Source organism: Triturus cristatus, chromosome 3_2 (assembly GCF_964204655.1).
Source record: "Triturus cristatus chromosome 3_2, aTriCri1.1, whole genome shotgun sequence".
Classification (NCBI taxonomy): domain Eukaryota; kingdom Metazoa; phylum Chordata; class Amphibia; order Caudata; family Salamandridae; genus Triturus; species Triturus cristatus.
The window spans coordinates 145061888-145079468 of record NC_140584.1 but is presented as its reverse complement, the minus strand read 5'-3'; the positions used below and the strand labels follow the sequence as shown (position 1 = coordinate 145079468).

The 17581-nt window shown below is 44.6% G+C and overlaps 1 pseudogene; it reads right to left on the bottom strand.

The window, feature by feature from the left end:
- Positions 1–13044: 13044 nt before the first annotated feature.
- On the bottom strand, positions 13045–13739 carry LOC146856901 (uncharacterized; annotated as a pseudogene).
- Between the last annotated feature and the right edge of the window lie 3842 nt (positions 13740–17581).

The window sequence follows — 17581 nt, the reverse complement described above, 5'->3', positions numbered from 1 at the left end:
CCTTGGCGCAGGCGCAAACAAGCTCATTTTTATAAAGTATAAGTTATTATTTCCAATGCCTGACTCATGGGTTATGTAATAGACATTCTGGTAATGCATATTATGCAAGAAAATTGTAGGATATTCATTTTTTAATGCTTAAAATATCTAAGTCGAATTTGGGTAAAAAGACTGTTTCAATTGCATTTTCTTTCATTCAGAGTACTGTTTAAAGTGTCTCAGGCTTCAGTAAATGCATACGTTTAGGTTTTGATATATATTTACAGGTTGTGCCTTCTTATGCTTCAATGAGTCAATGTGCCAGTACAAAGGCTTGTTTTAATATCAGGGTTGAAGGTTCTAACTTTAGCTGTGTCTGTCACAATACTACTGAACACGCTATGAAAAACAGGACCTTTTTAAAACTTGGAGAAATTAAATAAAATATGGTGTCGCAACCCGCAACTATTTGATGTTAATAAAAAACGGCCTTAATGAAGTTAGCACCCACACAGAGAAAGAGAAATGGAGAATTGTTTTTTGATGAAGGAAAAAGAGGATGTTTGTGAGCAGGTACGTGATGAAGTCAGTAAGGATAGAGGGGTGGAGAAACGTAGAATCACGGTTATAGGAACTAGGTAATGCGTAGGAAGGAGAGGAACAATTGGGAAAAAGAATGCCGTGGAGGGAAGAGAGATGATGAAGGGGAGTAATAAAGACATGAAGAGTAGCGTGAGGAAGGTTGTATTGAAGAGGGGAATAAAAAGGAATGTGGTATCGGTTTGAGTAAGTAGGAGGGGAAAGATGAGATTGCAGGTTCTAGCAGTAGGGGTGAAAATATTGTAATTACCTAACGGGAGGCACTGAGTTTCATATGCTGATATGAAAGGGACGAACGGAGCTTGAATAAAGGCAAGTGACTAAATGATGAAGAAAATATCAAAACTCATTGCAAATGCAATTCGCAGTGCCAGTGGACTGGGGCAGAAAGCGGTCCCAATTGCTGGAGTTCAGTCTAACTTTAGCTGGGCCTACTGAGAAGGTTATTCATTTAAGGTTGATGAAATGTGTACCATTGCATAGGATTGCAACAAGCATTTATTCTAAAAACTGGTATGCATGTCATTAAGTTTTATGAATTATTCACAGTACATGTAGTTTAACAATATGGGAATAGGGATAATTTTTTAGCGCCTAAAAAGGAGAAATTATTTTTCAACATAGAGCGAATTATTGCAAGTTAGGAGGAATTAGGAAGGCCTTCTGGCTTTGACGAATTCAGAGTGTCAGAAGCTGGGGGTTGGGAGAGCTGCAGAGGCTGGCTCGGTCACGCTGCTGAGATGCTATCTTTCCCGTAAACAATGGAGTTGACATTTATGACCTTTTAAATTAGGGCCTTGCCTCTGTGGAATGCAGAATGCCCTTGCTACACGGGCCTCTAAAGGTGGGGTTTCTGGTTTCTCCATAGCATCACTAAAACTAAAGAACTTAATTCCAAAGGGAAAATATAGCAAAGGGGTTTTCTTTGAAAGTCCAAACATCATGTTAAATGCTTTGCTGATACATTGGTGCTCTAAAAAAGAAAATAGAATGATGCCTGCTATAGTTGCTCTTCTTTAACAGAAAACGAAGTGTTGCATTAAGTCTTAGACAGACAAAAAGATTCTAAAATTTTTTTAAGGCTACATGCCTAAATGTGAACGAATTGCTATCATGAATTGTTCTTGCTGGTCCTGTATGTTAGAAGAGAAACAGTAGAGTTATGTTTGACAGCAGATTTCCATTGCCTGGTGATCTACTGTCAAAAAGGAGGGTAAGTATTTTAAACCTGACAAATTAAACAGGCCCATATATTGGGTTTTGGGCTGCAGTTTTACAGTGCATAAAGTACATGACATGGTGTTGTGTGTCACCGCTTTTTACATATGCTATTGTTTTGTCTATGCTTTTTGTGCTTGATATACAGCAAGTATATCTGATGGCTTGACGTTTTGTGCGTTTTTTATTATTTTTTGCATGTTTTCGTTGTTTTTGTTGCTGCTTTTGATACTATTACAAGTTTACCTGTGTGTGAGGGGATGGACATGACGATGCCCATCGCTACGCAACAGTTGGTTGAACTTGTCCTGGTTACTAAATTCCACAGCTAATGATATTTCATGCTGTGAACATGAGAGGCAGCACTTTACAAGTGCATGTCTAAATTGGCTATAATGGCATTACAGAAAACTAAAAGAGATCAGTTAGTCACGTTACTGCCCTTTTCATTAAAGGAACAGGCAGCCTTACATTTATGTATCCTTGATTGGACCTAAGGATGAAATTATAGATCTGTGACTAAAGGTGGCCTAATTTCTATATTACATTAGTTAATGGTGTCCTGTTTCCTAAGTAGCATATGGCCTTTGCTCCTTAAAAGAAAACTAGGTTTTCATTTTTTCCTGCAGAAGGAACTGGAACATTAGCTAAGATTACCGTATATGGTGTAGTCGCCAGCGGTAGAGTTAAAATGTATGTAACTTTGGCCTTTTGTGTATCACCCATACTCTTGGTGTAGTTCCAATTCCCTTTCCCGTATTTCTTTCACCAGTCAGCCCATTTATTATTGTAGGTGTATTGTTCAGGTACACACTTCCAGACTGTAGTGATGCACCAGGGACCCCTCATATTATGTATAATTCCCTTTTGCATGACCAGACTGATCTTCAAGAATTTTCGTTAAGCATGCTTCAATGTTTTCCAGCCTGACTGTCAGAGTAGCGATAGACTGGTTAGCTGACTCAAGTATATTATATTATAGTAAGACAAGTTTTCCATATCAATAGGAGATATTTTACGTTTACCCTTTTGAACATGACAAATTTTCAATGTTTATTCTTAATGTGGTTTTTGCCCTTTTGCTCCTGCTGCTTTAATTTTTGGTGGGATCAGATGTGTTCTAATCATGCAAATATCAGGATTTTTGTCTTTTGTTTTCATATCTGACTATTAGCCTGTGTATTGCCTAGTGCACCTGATGTGAAAGGTTTCTACATGTCTATGATAATCTGTACCATGTGATTTCTCTATTGAAATGTCCTAGATAAGGAATTTAGAAACACTTATATGTAATCATTGAAAAAAAAAAATGTGTTTGCCCTATTAGACAATGCCACCATATGTGAAGACATCCATTTAGATAGAATTCTCGTGTAGTTATCTACCCTTAGATGATGGAGGCTCTCACACGGAAACCAAATTGAAAAGATTAGAGGCACTGTTTTGCCTACTGCCTTTTTATTTGTATTGCTTCCTGAGAAAGACAGTGTATTCTAGACGAAAATTGTCCCATGGTGTGTGGCCACTCATTTGAAAATCACAGGCCACCTGTTTACAGTCCCCTTGTTACTCAACGAACTGGTTAAAGCATCACACTTGCTTCGTCAGAAGGCGTTCAACATCAGAAAAGATGGAGGAGCTGGTTTTGCCACAGAACCAGAATTTCAGTACACAAGAGCGCCTGTCATGTGCTGGTAACCTCTGACAGTGTGCAGTCCCTTGAGCCCCTTGGCCTGAGTTTTTGGCCACACATACCCCCTCTTTTCCCTTGCTCCAATGGAAGTGCAGTGCACCGGCGGATCCAAGATTGACAGAAGGCACTACATTCCAGTGCCCATGAAAGAGCAGCCTGAGCGTCCTCTGACACCGAATGATGAGTGTTGGATCCTGAGAATGGTCCCGGGTCTGCACAAGATGATCTGTGCCCATGACCAATGAAGAGCATATTATTTGTAGTGTCTGCAGCAGAGGAAAGACACAGGTGCACTGCCTTGAAACATTGAGACCCTCGAGTGAGCTGTGAGTGTTTGCCAGGAGGGCACTCCAACTGAGCAGTACTTTCTTTTCTCATGAAAGGCTTGAATGAAGAGGCCCATGCAAAAGAAAACAACAGAAGAAGATTTGATGGACAATAGAAGCCTGCCAGAGAGGCTTTTTGAACGGACTCTGGGCATAGGTGATTTCACAAGAGGTTTCCGTGTGATTGTATAGACTAGGTGTTAGAAGACTGTTTGTTTTGCTGGCATTGTCTAGTATAAGCAGAATAAAATCCATTTTCTGTGGAAGGGTACCCCCTTTTCACCTCAGAGCATTGATGAGGGTCACCACTGTTTCACCTGAACATAAAAATTATTGTTTCATTTGTAATAGTGGTTACTACTTTCTCCCGTTGTCTCTATGTTTTTAATAACGAGTTTTCTAGTGTTTTTTAAACATGACGTTGTCATTTATGGGTGGGATTGTTTTTCTCTACCCAATTGACTTCTGCACCCGCTTCTCAACCTATGTCTTTTCCCACTACTGTTTCTTTGCACTCTTTTCACCCTTTTCCTGAACATGAGCAGGTTAGAAGATCAGAATTTGCAAGCAATTCTTCTATACAGCTTCTGTATCGACACTAGTTAGTAGTGAACATCACTAATTGTTGAGAGTGTGATCTTATGCCACCTAGATAGAGGTATTCCTTATTTTGTCCTGCCATATGTGGCCTTTGTGCTCCTTCGTGTTCAAGGAGACCTGTCCAGAGAGAGAGTTACCAAGTACTAGGATTTTGCTCCATCAGTAACATGTTGATGATCTGGTGAATGTAGACCTGGACTAAGATCAGTATGAGTATAGTGATTGCCTATGTAAGGGCAAAAGGAGGGTCTGTCGTACTTTGATATTTGGGACCGCGTAGGAGACAGGGCCCTACCCCTGTTTATTCATGTATGAGCAAACCGCGATTGGTCAATGCGGTATTTACAAGCGCTTTGCATAACGTCCCATTGCCAAATGCACTATGTATACGTTATTATACATTGACTCCGTGGGTTCCATCTTGGAGCGGTGGCTTATAGTTGCCCTCACATAGACTACACTCTAAGACAAATACAGGCCTCCCGAACACATGTACTTTCCTTTGACTTCTCTGTGACCTGGGCAGCTTGGCTCCACTGCACCAGGTCAGTCCGGTCTCACGAGCTCCCCGTCCCCTGGCCACCTGTGATTAGCATCAGGGCTTGACACGCCATAAAGCCTTTTCATCCTACACAAGCCTCCAGCTAATCTCTTTCACACCTGACTGTTCCTGTTTTATGGCTTGCTTTCCCAAACAGGAGATGCTCATGTTTATTGGGGCCTATCGATATCTGATGTGGGATCTGAGCCTTGCTGGGTAAATAATTGCGGGCTGGCTTAACTGGAATGTGGGATGGTCATCATGACTCTGCTCTTTCGTTTGTAATATATACTTTTGAATGACCATACCATAAACTGAAGAATGTGTGCCTGAGGCACAAGAATCTGTATATAAGGGAAGACTGTTTTTTGTTCTGGAGACTGCCTCATTCAGTTGCTAAGGCTTCTGTGTGACGTAGTCTCACTCATTTGAGTTTAATAAAGATGTCTTTTCATATTTCAGCTTCTGTTGCCAAGTTCTTTGTGATATTATCAAGATATGCAGAATTTTATAATACCACATCAGGAAGTACTCGAAGTCATAGGGTGCTACCCCTAGCACCTCTGGGGTCTCAAAAATTGGAGTACTTCAGTGTGGTGCAGTGTAAAATGCAGCGACACAGTGTGGAGTGGTGCAGAGCAAACTGCAGTGGTGTGGAGTGGTGCAGAGTAGAGCAGAGTGGAGTAACGTGAAGAATGCATGGTGTGTTTGCTTACTGCCATTACACATCTTCAATCGAAATGACCATTACATTTGCACAGACATATAGTTGTAATGATAAAAGTATGCAGCGCACAAATGATAATGTGTGGAAATGTCATCGCTCAGGGTCTTGATTTGTTTGTATCATATTAAAATAGTTGCTTCTACCACACTTTAGAATTATCCAAAGATGTGCTTAATTTGTGCTTTTCTAATTATCACATATTCTGAAATATGTGCACAGTTCATAGACAGGCATTTAAATGTTGTTATGTACATTGCACAGCCTTCCTCAAGCACACACACCCAGTAGACTGGATGATTTTGACATAAATCCTCTCACTTTGAAGTCAGAGAAAGAAAGTTAACACCAAGCTCCTTGAAAGACACAGCGACACATTTGACCTCTGTCTTTGAATGCACCAAATGTGACAAGATAAGAATAAAATGTAAAGGCCTGTTTACCGGAATCTAGTACTGGTGGAAGAATGCAGTAAAAAGGATTTGGGTGACGGAAGGGACAATCTCAAGCTAGACGGCCTAAAATAAAAAGAGCCAGCAAATAGAAAACAAGCAAATATGACTTACAAACTACAAAGCCAATGGTAAGCAATGGGTGGAAAGCATTCCCAGGGAAGCTTTCCGACTGTCCCTAAGATGTCATTAGAAAACTAGACAGCTGCCTGTAGACTTAGACCTAAAATGCATGCAATGGGATAAACCAAACACCTGTGTGCCCTGATTTTTTTCCTCTCAAAAAGACGGTGCAACATGGAACCTATAAGGCAGTAAGCTAGTGTCTTGGCAGGTAGGACTCTCTATTGGAATAGAGTTCAAGTTGCATATATTTTAAAGGACAAAAATGCACTTAAACATGGAATACATGTAGAGTGTGTGCAAGTGTTTTGGGGGGAGTTTGGGTGTGCCTCCTAAAACATTACGACACCAGAGCTTAGAGGAACTTTCCTCTGACATATTTCACTGACTCGAATTAATAGATCCGCAGTTCAAAAAAAAAAAAAATCTTATATAGAACAGAACAAAGGACAAGGACAAATTGCCCTTTCAAAAGACGAATCCCAAATCAAAACATCAATTCAATGTGGCCTTTTAGCGCCTGGCACTTCACATCTGCCCGCGCATGATAGCCATTAAAGCTGCCAGCTGTCAGCGGGAAATAGAGTGGCGATTGGCTAATGGGTTTTCGACCCAGCGCGTCTGAGTTCAACATAAAGGCACCATTTCATTCAGTTTGATGATTTAATCTGTATTTAATTTCGCCCAAGAAAACAGTGCTCCAAAGGTTTCATCTAGCAGACGTGCATTAGAACAATGCTGTTATTTTCCCCGTCTTACTAAATGTTTTTGTACCGGGATTCAGTATCTGTGGTGAAGCGCGGGATCGAAACGCCTGGGAGGACGGAAGAGCGACGGTGGTGGGGGGAGGGGGAGTGAGTCGACAATAGACACAGGGTGATGGAGGAGGCCTGTTTTAGATATCAATCTGTCCAGTTGTACATGTCTTAAAAGTAAATATGTTCCACGTTTATGAAGTTGGGTCCAGTGTCTAGCATGTTTTCCCATGCTGTTAAACTGGGAACACTTGTGGCCTATGGCCAGAACCAGAGGCGCGAATAGAGCCAAATTTCGGTGGGGGGGGGGGGGGGGGGGGGAGGTCGTTGGCTAAGAAAATATTTCGGGGGGGGGGGTTGGGCTAATTCTTCCAGCAGTAGGAAGTGTGGAGATGCAGGGGCTCTAAGTAGGGGTGAAAAAACAACAAAGCCTCTTTAACATGCAAATGGTCTTATAAAGACCTGTGAAGTACTGGGGTGCAGCTGTGTGTGTGCCAGGGAAGCTGTCTCGAAACAGAGTGTAAACCCACCGTGCCAAAAACAAAACGCTTATGACTTTTCGTAATATAATCTGGTTTTCATATAAAGGTATCTAATGCCTTTGGAACAAGTCTGTGCTGTATAATAACTGCGAAAAAAGGAAAACTGTAATTTTTCAAGTTTTTTAAGGGTGTCATGGAACCATGGAGGGGCAGCGGCTATGCCTGCTGACAATGACTTGTGTTTAGTGTGGCAGTGGGCACTGTGAGATGGTGCAATGAGAACAGATCATGTCCCATAACATGAGGGCTTTTAGCACAGCCATTGGCCCTACCACGCCAGATAGGATGTGGCTTAAGGGCCGCTAGAGCGTTGGACTTTGAAGCTGAAGAACCAGGTATGGTAGGAGGCTCACACATCCTGAGATTCTGGGCCAATCACCTAATTTCCCGGTACCTAAAAATAAGCATTTGCAATGCACTCGGTCTCGCCTTTGGGACCTTATATGTATTTAGCTATGCAGCACATTAGCCTGGATGCTGAAACATCTACTGTTCCTTAACATGGAGGTAAAGTAAGCACCAAACAGCGTGATACACCAGGTATGGGAACACATTGAGAGAAATATTGCCTTTCAGCGGGAACTGGTATAGTTCAAAGCTCTGTTATTAATATAAAATCAGGGGGCCCGATTCACAGAACTAACTTAAGACAAAATCCTAAACTTACTACCATTTTGGTATTCACAGAAGGCACTTACTCATTTTGGTATTCACAGAAGGCACTTACTCATTTCGGTATTCACAGAAGTTAGGAGTCCTAACTTTAGGACTCCTAAATGCCTTCTGTGAATACCGAAAGTCTTAAAATTAGGATTTTTCTCAGTTTAGTAGTAGTATAGTTAGGACTCCTAACTTTAGGACTCCTAAATGCCTTCTGTGAATACCGAAAGTCTTAAAATTAGGATTTTTCTCAATTTAGTAGTCCTAAGTCTAAATTTAGGACTACTAAATTGAGAAAAATCCTAATTTTAAGACTTTCGGTATTCACAGAAGGCATTTAGGAGTCCTAAAGTTTGGACTCCTAACTTCTGTGAATACCGAAATGAGTAAGTGCCTTCTGTGAATACCAAAATGAGTAAGTGCCTTCTGTGAATACCAAAATGGTAGTAAGTTTAGGATTTTGTCTTAAGTTAGTTCTGTGAATCGGGCCCAGGGTCTTCGTTGGCAATATCACTGAAAATACAAGATTTGAAAAAAATATTATTGTCTACGGGTGCTCGTGGAAGACAATTTATATGGACTGGAATCTAGAGAATGCTAAAGAGATTCTGTTATTTTACTGACCTCTGCTGGTCGTTTTCTATCAAGAAAGTTAAATAGAGGCAGTTGCCAGACAAATTTAAAAAAGAAAGTCCCTAAGCAGAAAGCAATTCTGGTATTTTACTGACCTCTGCTGGTCGTTTTCAAGACAGTTAAATAGAGGCAGTTGAACAGGAAAAAAGTCCCTAAGCGGAAGCAGACAAGTCCTAGGGCTGATCTCCTGGGCCCACAAAGTACATACACATAGAAGTATGTACTAAAGTATATACGAGAGGTCTCGAATGCTCGACCTAATGAACGTGTGCATGTGTAGTGCAACTGCTGCTCATGGAAAGCGCACTGATGATACCTTCGGGTTGAGTTTGTGCTATATAAAACTGCAAAAATATATATATATACCGTTAGAAAGGTACGGGGCATATGGCATGAATGCAAGCCATGGATTATGCCCCTTAGCTGCTGAACACTGCCAAGCTCAGCAATGAGTGCATGGAGCAGCATGGTGTACTGGGAATGTTTTAAATGTATTAGCAGTGAATTAAAGGGTGCAATGCTATGACACCTTGCCATTAATGGCAAAGGCACATATTTTTAGGTTTAGCAGTTTAACGATTAGTTTTTTCCAAAAGTGGCTTAACCCCTCATATTTCACAGAGAATTATGCTACACTCATGAACTGCATTCCATGTGAGTAAATCTCATTACCCACATGAATTATGGGTTTCAACCTAAAAAGAATTACTACGTCATAAAATAGCGTTATGCAGGACTCCTTTAACTAAAGGTTTTACTACTTCTAAAACATGTAATATAAAAATATTCCAATACATTTTTTGACTAAAGTTCAACAACCTTTAAAAAGTCTTCAGGAATGTGGTAAGTGTTTAATGGTGTAACATAAAGTGGACATTGATCAAGGATTTTGAAGTTTAAATAATGATTTTTTTATTTTTTGGGCTAAATACTGGGAAGACTGCATTTCATTGTATGCCGATGATATTTTACTATACATGGCCTGTAGCCTCCCTGAACAGAGTGCTACATATTTTTATAGTTTCGGAAGGTTATCAGAATACAAGATTAACTGGTCCAAGTCCATCATTTACATCCTTAGTGGCAATTCACCTTCCTTACTTGAGGGATTCACTATTACTGAAGCAGAAACAGGATTCAAATATCTGGAGATCCAGGTTTCTAAGGACCCGACTCACTTTTATGAATGTAACCTTCTGCTCTGTTGCAAAGACTCAGGAGTGATGTCTTGCATTGGAAGACACTTCCACTGTCCCTGCTGGGGCGTGCAGCCTTATTCAAAATGATGTCTCTTCCGCGTTTTTTATATGCCTTGCAGAACCGCCACATCCAGTGGAAGCAGAATATTTTAAAGCGATAGACAGCGCCCTAAGAGAACTTTTGTGGGAGGGGGAACCACATCGAATATCAATTCAAAAACTGATGCACGGATGGTATGATGGGGAATAAGCCTCCAAGATCTCAAGAGGTATTACTGGGCGGCACAACTCACTGCCATAAATCAATGTACGTATAGGCCACAGGGACATCCGGGATTTCATCTGGATAGATGGCTGCTCCCAGGGGGAGGTTTCACAGGAGCGCTGTATGCTAACCCCACTAAATTGAAATTGTTGGGGCCCACTAGACGTGCTGTCCAGGTGTGGTGGACCGCCACCAGGAGCCTGGGCTAGGAGGGTAAGCTCACACTGGCCACCCCACTTTGCGACGCTGAGCAACTAGACACACCAAAGGTTTCGACCGGTGGGACCTAATAGGCATCTCTGCACTTGGGGATCTAAGGAGGGTGGAAGGGGTGGTCCCCTTCACCCAACTGCAAGAGGAGTATGACCTGGCTGATACAGAACAGTTTAGGTATCTACAGATTAGGCATGCACTGCAGATGGTGATACCAAAGGGAGAGACGCCACCAGAATCCTCCCCGTTAGAGGACAGGGTCCTGGATAGAAATCTCCCAGAGAAATCAATTTCTTTGATATACAAAAAGCTTATCAACAATATGACTGACCCTCCCCTCCGACTCAGAGCTAAATGGGACTATGACGTAGCTGGACTGGAAGACGAGGAATAGCTTGAGGCATTAGCTTTTCCCAGAGAAACAGCCATTTCCTCTAGGCTTAGACTCATACAAGTTAAGACACTCCATAGAATATACCTTACAGGACCGACGTTAGTGAAGATGGGCTACAGGACTGACGCAGGATGCATGAGGAGCTGTGGGCAGGAGGGCACTTTTGTGCATGTGTTCTGGGAACGTCCGGCTATCCAAGGGTATTGGTCTGAGTTAACGAAATGTAATGGGCAACAAGATTGATAGCAATATAAAGTCGTGTCTCTTGAATGTTTGGGGCCCTACAGATTTTAACACTAAAGAGAGAATATGGGTGACACTGGGAATGATGATTGCCAAACGGAACATCGCACGGTTGTTATGTTATTGCGACTTATATAGTGCACATATACTCGAGGGTGTCTTGGCGCTTCCGGTTCTGCATACTATGCCAGGACAGCTAGCTTCTAAAAGTCCATGTCTTGAGTTGTTTTCTAAACTCATGAAGGGTGCGAATCATCCTAAGATGTATTGGAAGGGAACAATATTTACAAATGGTAGCAGTGGTCTAATTGGTAGCACATCACTCTCTATGTGCATTAAATATCGGTATACAGTATTGGTGCCCCTCAAGGTCAAGAATTTACACCCCACTACCTAAGGTGTAGTTCACCATGGCTCGCAAGAACCAAGTGGAAATGTCAAAGACTAAAGATACGCCTCGGCACTCAAGTCAGTTCAATTTTGATTCATACAGAAGAAATTTTTATTAAAAAAAATACCAAAGATTACTTGCTGTTCCTGAAAGTCAATAGATCCTATTGGAAGGGAGTTCCACTCCTTGGTATTATAATGGAAACTCCTCCCACCCCAGTACGTCTTTTTGATTCTAGCAGTGGGCATCAAATTGGCATTGGCCGATCGCAGCGGTCTATTTGGGGAAACCAGCTGAAAAGGTCCCAGAGAAATTTCGGACCTTCTCTGTGCAGTGCCTTGTGGGCAATGCATAGAACCTTAAATTTAACACACTGACAGACTAGCAGCCAATGCAGATCCTGGATACCTGTCCTAACAGACTGATATTTGGGAGCATCCAGGACTAGTCTAGCGGCAGCATTTTGTACCACCTGCAGCCTTCTAAGTAGGTTAGATTGGAGGTGGATATATAGACCATTACAATAGTCTAGTTCTGATAGAACCAGGGCCGGACTGGTCATGGCGGGCACCGGGCAATCCCCCGGTAGGCTGGATGGGGTGGGGGCCAGTTATGTGACAGGGGGCCGGTTCTGTTGTTGGGGCCGATTTGGACCGACCGTGAGTCAAGGTCGGTCCAAATCAGCCCCAACAACAGAACACAGTGCTTACATTAAGCACAATCAGGCCGCCTGTCTGACTGAGGCCTGGTGTGAGCACAACGAGCGATTCTCATGCTGCATGACGAGTCATGCTGGTGCTCCGACGCCTGTCCGCCGATTTCAAATCAATTTCCGCCCTACTCATTATAATTTATGAAACACCTGACCTACACCACCTGACCTCTGTCACCTGACCACGATGACGTTGTAGGCGCGCGCAGCGCGCAGATGTCACTGCCTCCGCGCTGTCTGCGCGCCGCTGTTTTTTTTAGGGTGGGGGTCTACTTGTGATGCTCATGCGCATTGGCCGAAAGTGCGCTTGACTCAGTCTGTGAGGCGAGGTCGAGGCAGGCATTCAGAGGCAGGGACAGGGATAGAGAGTGGCACCCCGTAATTTAAGTGCTTTGCCAGTGTTTGCCGCCCGCAGGTGAGTCAAGTGCTATTTGTTCCTGGCCGCCATGGCCTGTGGCCAGATCTGATTTATGGGTGGTGGTGGCACTGTCTGGGCCTGGGGCTGGGGTCGTCGCAACTGGGCCTGGGCCAGAATCAAAAGCAAAAGGGGCCTAAGGAAGGGGCAAGGGCCTAGGCCCCGGCCCGGTTCCGCAGCGGCTTTTGTTGTTTGTTGTCACTTGTCTGTGCGAATGTGAGCAGGGAGCGAGGTGGTAGCTGGGCTGGCCTCTGGCTCTAGTCTAGGCCAGGCCCTGAGTGACGACTCCTCGGAGCGGGTATAGTCAAGGCCGAGGCTTGGAGCCCTCCATCACACTGAGCGGGAGTGTGAGGGCTTCATTCTGAGTTACGCCACTGCGAGGTGCACCGAGCCACAGTATGTGTTGTTGTGGCAAGAGTTTCTGTGCTTCGTGATGCCTTGAAGTGATGCTCTCCAAGCCGTGAGATGGCCTCCTAGGCCTGTGCTGAGCGGCGGTCTGTCCTGCTGCGCCTCTCGGTTGTGTTCCCGGCTGTGCCCTGATAGACAGAAGTGTAGCCTTTCTCAGTCAGAGGACAGAAGCGGCGTGTGTGCGCATTTTCACTGGTGCCCTGGCACTGAGGTCACACATACTGCCAAAACACAGGGCACTGCACACATCCGTAGGCGTCCTTCAGGGCGTGTGTGGTGTAGATGTTCCTCGGTGCCCCATTGTGCTTACAAAACGCACACCCTGATGAGCCCTCCTGCGCCCCACTGTGTGGGGGTGATGAATTTGAGGCAAGTGCCTGCAGGACCTTCTCCCGACTTTCAACCCACGTTCCTCCGAGTGGAGAGGTATTTTGGCGTTTTGACTTCCTTGTGTGCTGCGGTGCAGTGTCTGAGATCTCCACCACAGACCTGGGTGAAAGCTGCGGGGTCCAGCCCCCCCACTCTGCCCTCCACAGTGATTGGGTGAGCGAGATGTCCTCCTCAGGCCTGAGTGAGAGCAGCAAAGCCTGTTCCCACCTCTCTGACCACCAGACTCGGACCCCGGCCCGATCCTCCTCCAACCTCCACTCCATGTAACTAACTTAGCCAGCTATGACTCTGAGCCATCAACCCTCCGAGGTCGAAACATGCACATGCTATAATGTGGACCTCGGAGTCGGAGCAGGAGTCGGAGCTGGTCCAGGACCTTGAGGGGTGATTGCCACACGCCTATTGCAGCCTCAGGAGAAAATACGATATTAGCTCCTTGCATCATTTCATTCATAACACTAGCTTCCGAACATAGGTATTTCCGAAATTCCGAATGAGGAAACTGAAGAAAGAGGGAGCGCTGTATTGCTTCCCTGCTTTGGGATGGGTTCTGTTGTAAAGGAAGATACAGAGTCCATCTGTACATGTAGGTTACTTCTTTATTAGTAGCTTGGTTCCAGCATAGGTGGTCAGGATGGTAGGAGAAAGATAGATGATACAGCGATAGCCCCACCAGGAGCAGGCTCCCAACAGCTCAGCCTGAGTTGACTAACTGACACTCTAACCCAGAGAGGCACCCAGGCATTCTGTTATGTCATGGAACATTCTAGCAGAGCAGTACAGTGGAGAACAGTAGACAAGTAAATTACTACAGGTTCGTGTCTCGGGACGATTATGTGTGCTTGGGTTTGTAAGCTTTTAAAATGCGATGTTGTGGCGCGTACGGTCACTCTCCGGTATACAGACTAGTGGCCCACTAAACAGCTCAGAGTCCTCCAGGAGTCCCAGAGCGTGGAACAGGAGGACACAGGGCCAAAGGAGTCCTGAGGGAAAGAGGCAAGGGCCCCCGGCCTAGAGTGGAACAGAGACACGCTGCAGAGCTGAGAGCCCTCGGACCGGGGATCACACTCGCATAGAGTAATACCTACCCCATACAGGTGCTATGGCAGGGCTTGAAGCGGGAAGTCTCCACCCAGATCTCAGATCCGCTAGTAATTAAAAGTGGGCTTTGAAACTGGCCCCAATGGGCCCTATGTCAGTGTCCTTAATTTTACTGACAAAAACACTGATCGATTTCTGTACAGTGAATGTGGAAAATCATTAAACTCGTCCACGTCAGTGATTTGTTTCCTGTTTACATTTCACGTTCTCTTAATCTTCCATTCCCTAAGAGTGTAGTGTTAGCTGTTTCCATGATGCTGTGTTGCTGCATCTTTGCATATTACTCTTGTATAGCGCATACGATGAACTGAGGGAAAATTTTACACCTCCAGGTGTGCATAAGGGCCATGACCGAGAGCCTTGGAGCTCTGGCTGCAGCAGGGCGACTCTCTCACAGTGTCTGTCAGTGCGTATCAAAGGTGTTCAGAACCCATGCTCATCCAATCCTTGGCCTCTCTTCAGAGGGCACATAGCAGTGATCACGTATTCAAGTTGCAAGTGTGATTCTGTGCAATTGTGTATGAAGGAGGTTTGCAGTTGCCAAAATATTGTCAAGATGAAAACAAAAGACAATGGCGTGCTTACAGATGAGTGGGTGTGTAGCGGTGGTTAAGTGAAGGAGATGCAAGGGCACGCACTAGGACACAGGGCTGTGGCTAAGTTTGCGCTGCCGCCCGTCATGATTATAACTTGATTTCCAATTCCCGGCCATTCCCACGTCTCACGGTCACAGACATAATAACATGCATCTTACATCTATATGCGGGCATTGCGGGGTTACGCTGTAAATAAATATACAAAGCACCAAATCCATTGGTATGCAGGAATGTATGTTAATACTAGATTCAAGACATCAGCGGGCTGTGGCTTTGCAATAAAATATTTTAGAAGTGCCTGGGCCGGCAGCGTTGCCTACACGCACACACCATTCAGGGTATAATTAATATCCCCTGCACGAGGTTATGAATCTGAATTGATGGGGTCACTAGTTGCAATGCGTTCTTATTGATAAAGGCCTTCAGGCACAGTTTAACAGGCGGACTGATTGAAGCCAGCGTAGTAAGCAACCCTCACAAGAGATGCTAGGTAACGGATCTCGGGAGGAGATCAATGTTCTTCAGCCTCTGAGTGCTAACTCGATTCCTCATGGATGGAAGTGTGGTCAGAGAGTGAAGAAGTATTGAGAGCCAATGAACCCAGGGGCTAGGGCTCCCAGGGCCTGGTATAAAGGGACTGTCTGAACAATTAAGCTAAAGGTTTTGTGTTTGTGTTCACTGATGCCACTGAAAGCAATATACAATACAACCCAAAAGCATGTGGCATTGGTGTATTCTCTGCTGTGATCGCTTTTTTGTGCACATACTTGCACATTTTTATTTGCTGTTGTTTCCAATTGAAATTTTCAGCACGTGTGCATCGTAGTTACAACTTGAGCACAACTTCTGGCATGCACAGCAAGGTATTTCGCAATCTCTGACATGCAGTCCTCGTAATATTTTTATTTAAATATTTGCGAATCATGCATGTCAACCGCAACTGCACAGTAGCTCTGCATTGTTTCTATCAGCGTGCACCAACATGTAGAGGCCTTCAAAAATGCACACATTCTCAGGCATGCCAGAAGTTTTCGTGGGTCCGGGGACCACAACTATTGTGGGGCACTTCTGATTCAAGGAGCAGCTTGTAATAAAGATGACACGTAGTGTTTTATTACTCACAAACTAGTTTCTTCATGAGAGTGAGGCCTCAAAAAGTGCAAGGAACTGTGCATGAAGCCCCAGCTTCCCTTCCTTTATGGTGGTCCTGTACATTCTCCTGGTACATTCTCCTGCTAATGAAAGGTACAGAGCACTGAAAAGAGCTCTTGATCTAATGTCCTACTCCCTATATTTAATTAATCTCTCGGAGTGAGTCATGTATACCCGTCCCTTGCCCCTCACCCCTGTGGAGTTGCTGCCTCTTCAACTCAAGAGGTGTTGGGTTTTTCATATAAAGGTATTTTGCTACAACGAAAACACAAGCTGAACAATTCAGGCAGATGCAGAATGTGTTAGTGGTGGAGGTCAAATGGTAGAGTGTACATTTCTCTTAACCAGAGGTGTAAGTGTACTGACCAATACTACAGTGGTACCATTCAGAGTGTAATTCACTCATTTTTACACCAGTCCTAGAATATTCATGATACTTGTGGGCTCTGTACTTCAGATGTATTAACAAATAATTACTTAGCGGATGTAAATAGTATTTCTTCAGATTAACACTTATACCCTGTCCGCGTTCTTTTAATAATGTTGCCAAGATAAAAGACACTGGCAAGTAAATATATGGTCCCGCTTCGTGATTGTTTCTACCTGGCCATTCCCTGTTGGCTGCTCTGCTGTTGCCCCAGGAGGGGTTCTGCTTGCGGTGTGCTGCTGTGTGTGGCATTGTTGTTCCGGGGAGAAGGCATCGCACGGGACTCCGGATCCCAGGAGCCCGTGCGTCATATCACCTGTGCTGCTCCCCGCCCACCCGCCACAGACTCATTAAAAAACCTTGCGGAACCCGCTGGCGCGGGTCCCGCTTCGTGATTGTTTCTACCTGGCCATTCCCTGTTGGCTGCTCTGCTGTTGCCCCAGGAGGGGTTCTGCTTGCGGTGTGCTGCTGTGTGTGGCATTGTTGTTCCCGGGGAGAAGGCATCGCACGGGACTCCGGATCCCAGGAGCCCGTGCGTCATATCACCTGTGCTGCTCCCCGCCCACCCGCCACAGACTCGTTAAAAAACCTTGCGGAACCCGCTGGCGCGGGTCCCACTTCGTGATTGTTTCTACCTCGCCATTCCCTGTTGGCTGCTCTGCTGTTGCCCCAGGAGGGGTTCTGCTTGCGGTGTGCTGCTGTGTGTGGCATTGTTGTTCCGGGGAAAAGGCATCGCACGGGACTCCGGATCCCAGGAGCCCGTGCGTCATATCACCTGTGCTGCTCCCCGCCCACCCGCCACAGACTCGTCAAAAAACCTCGCGGAACC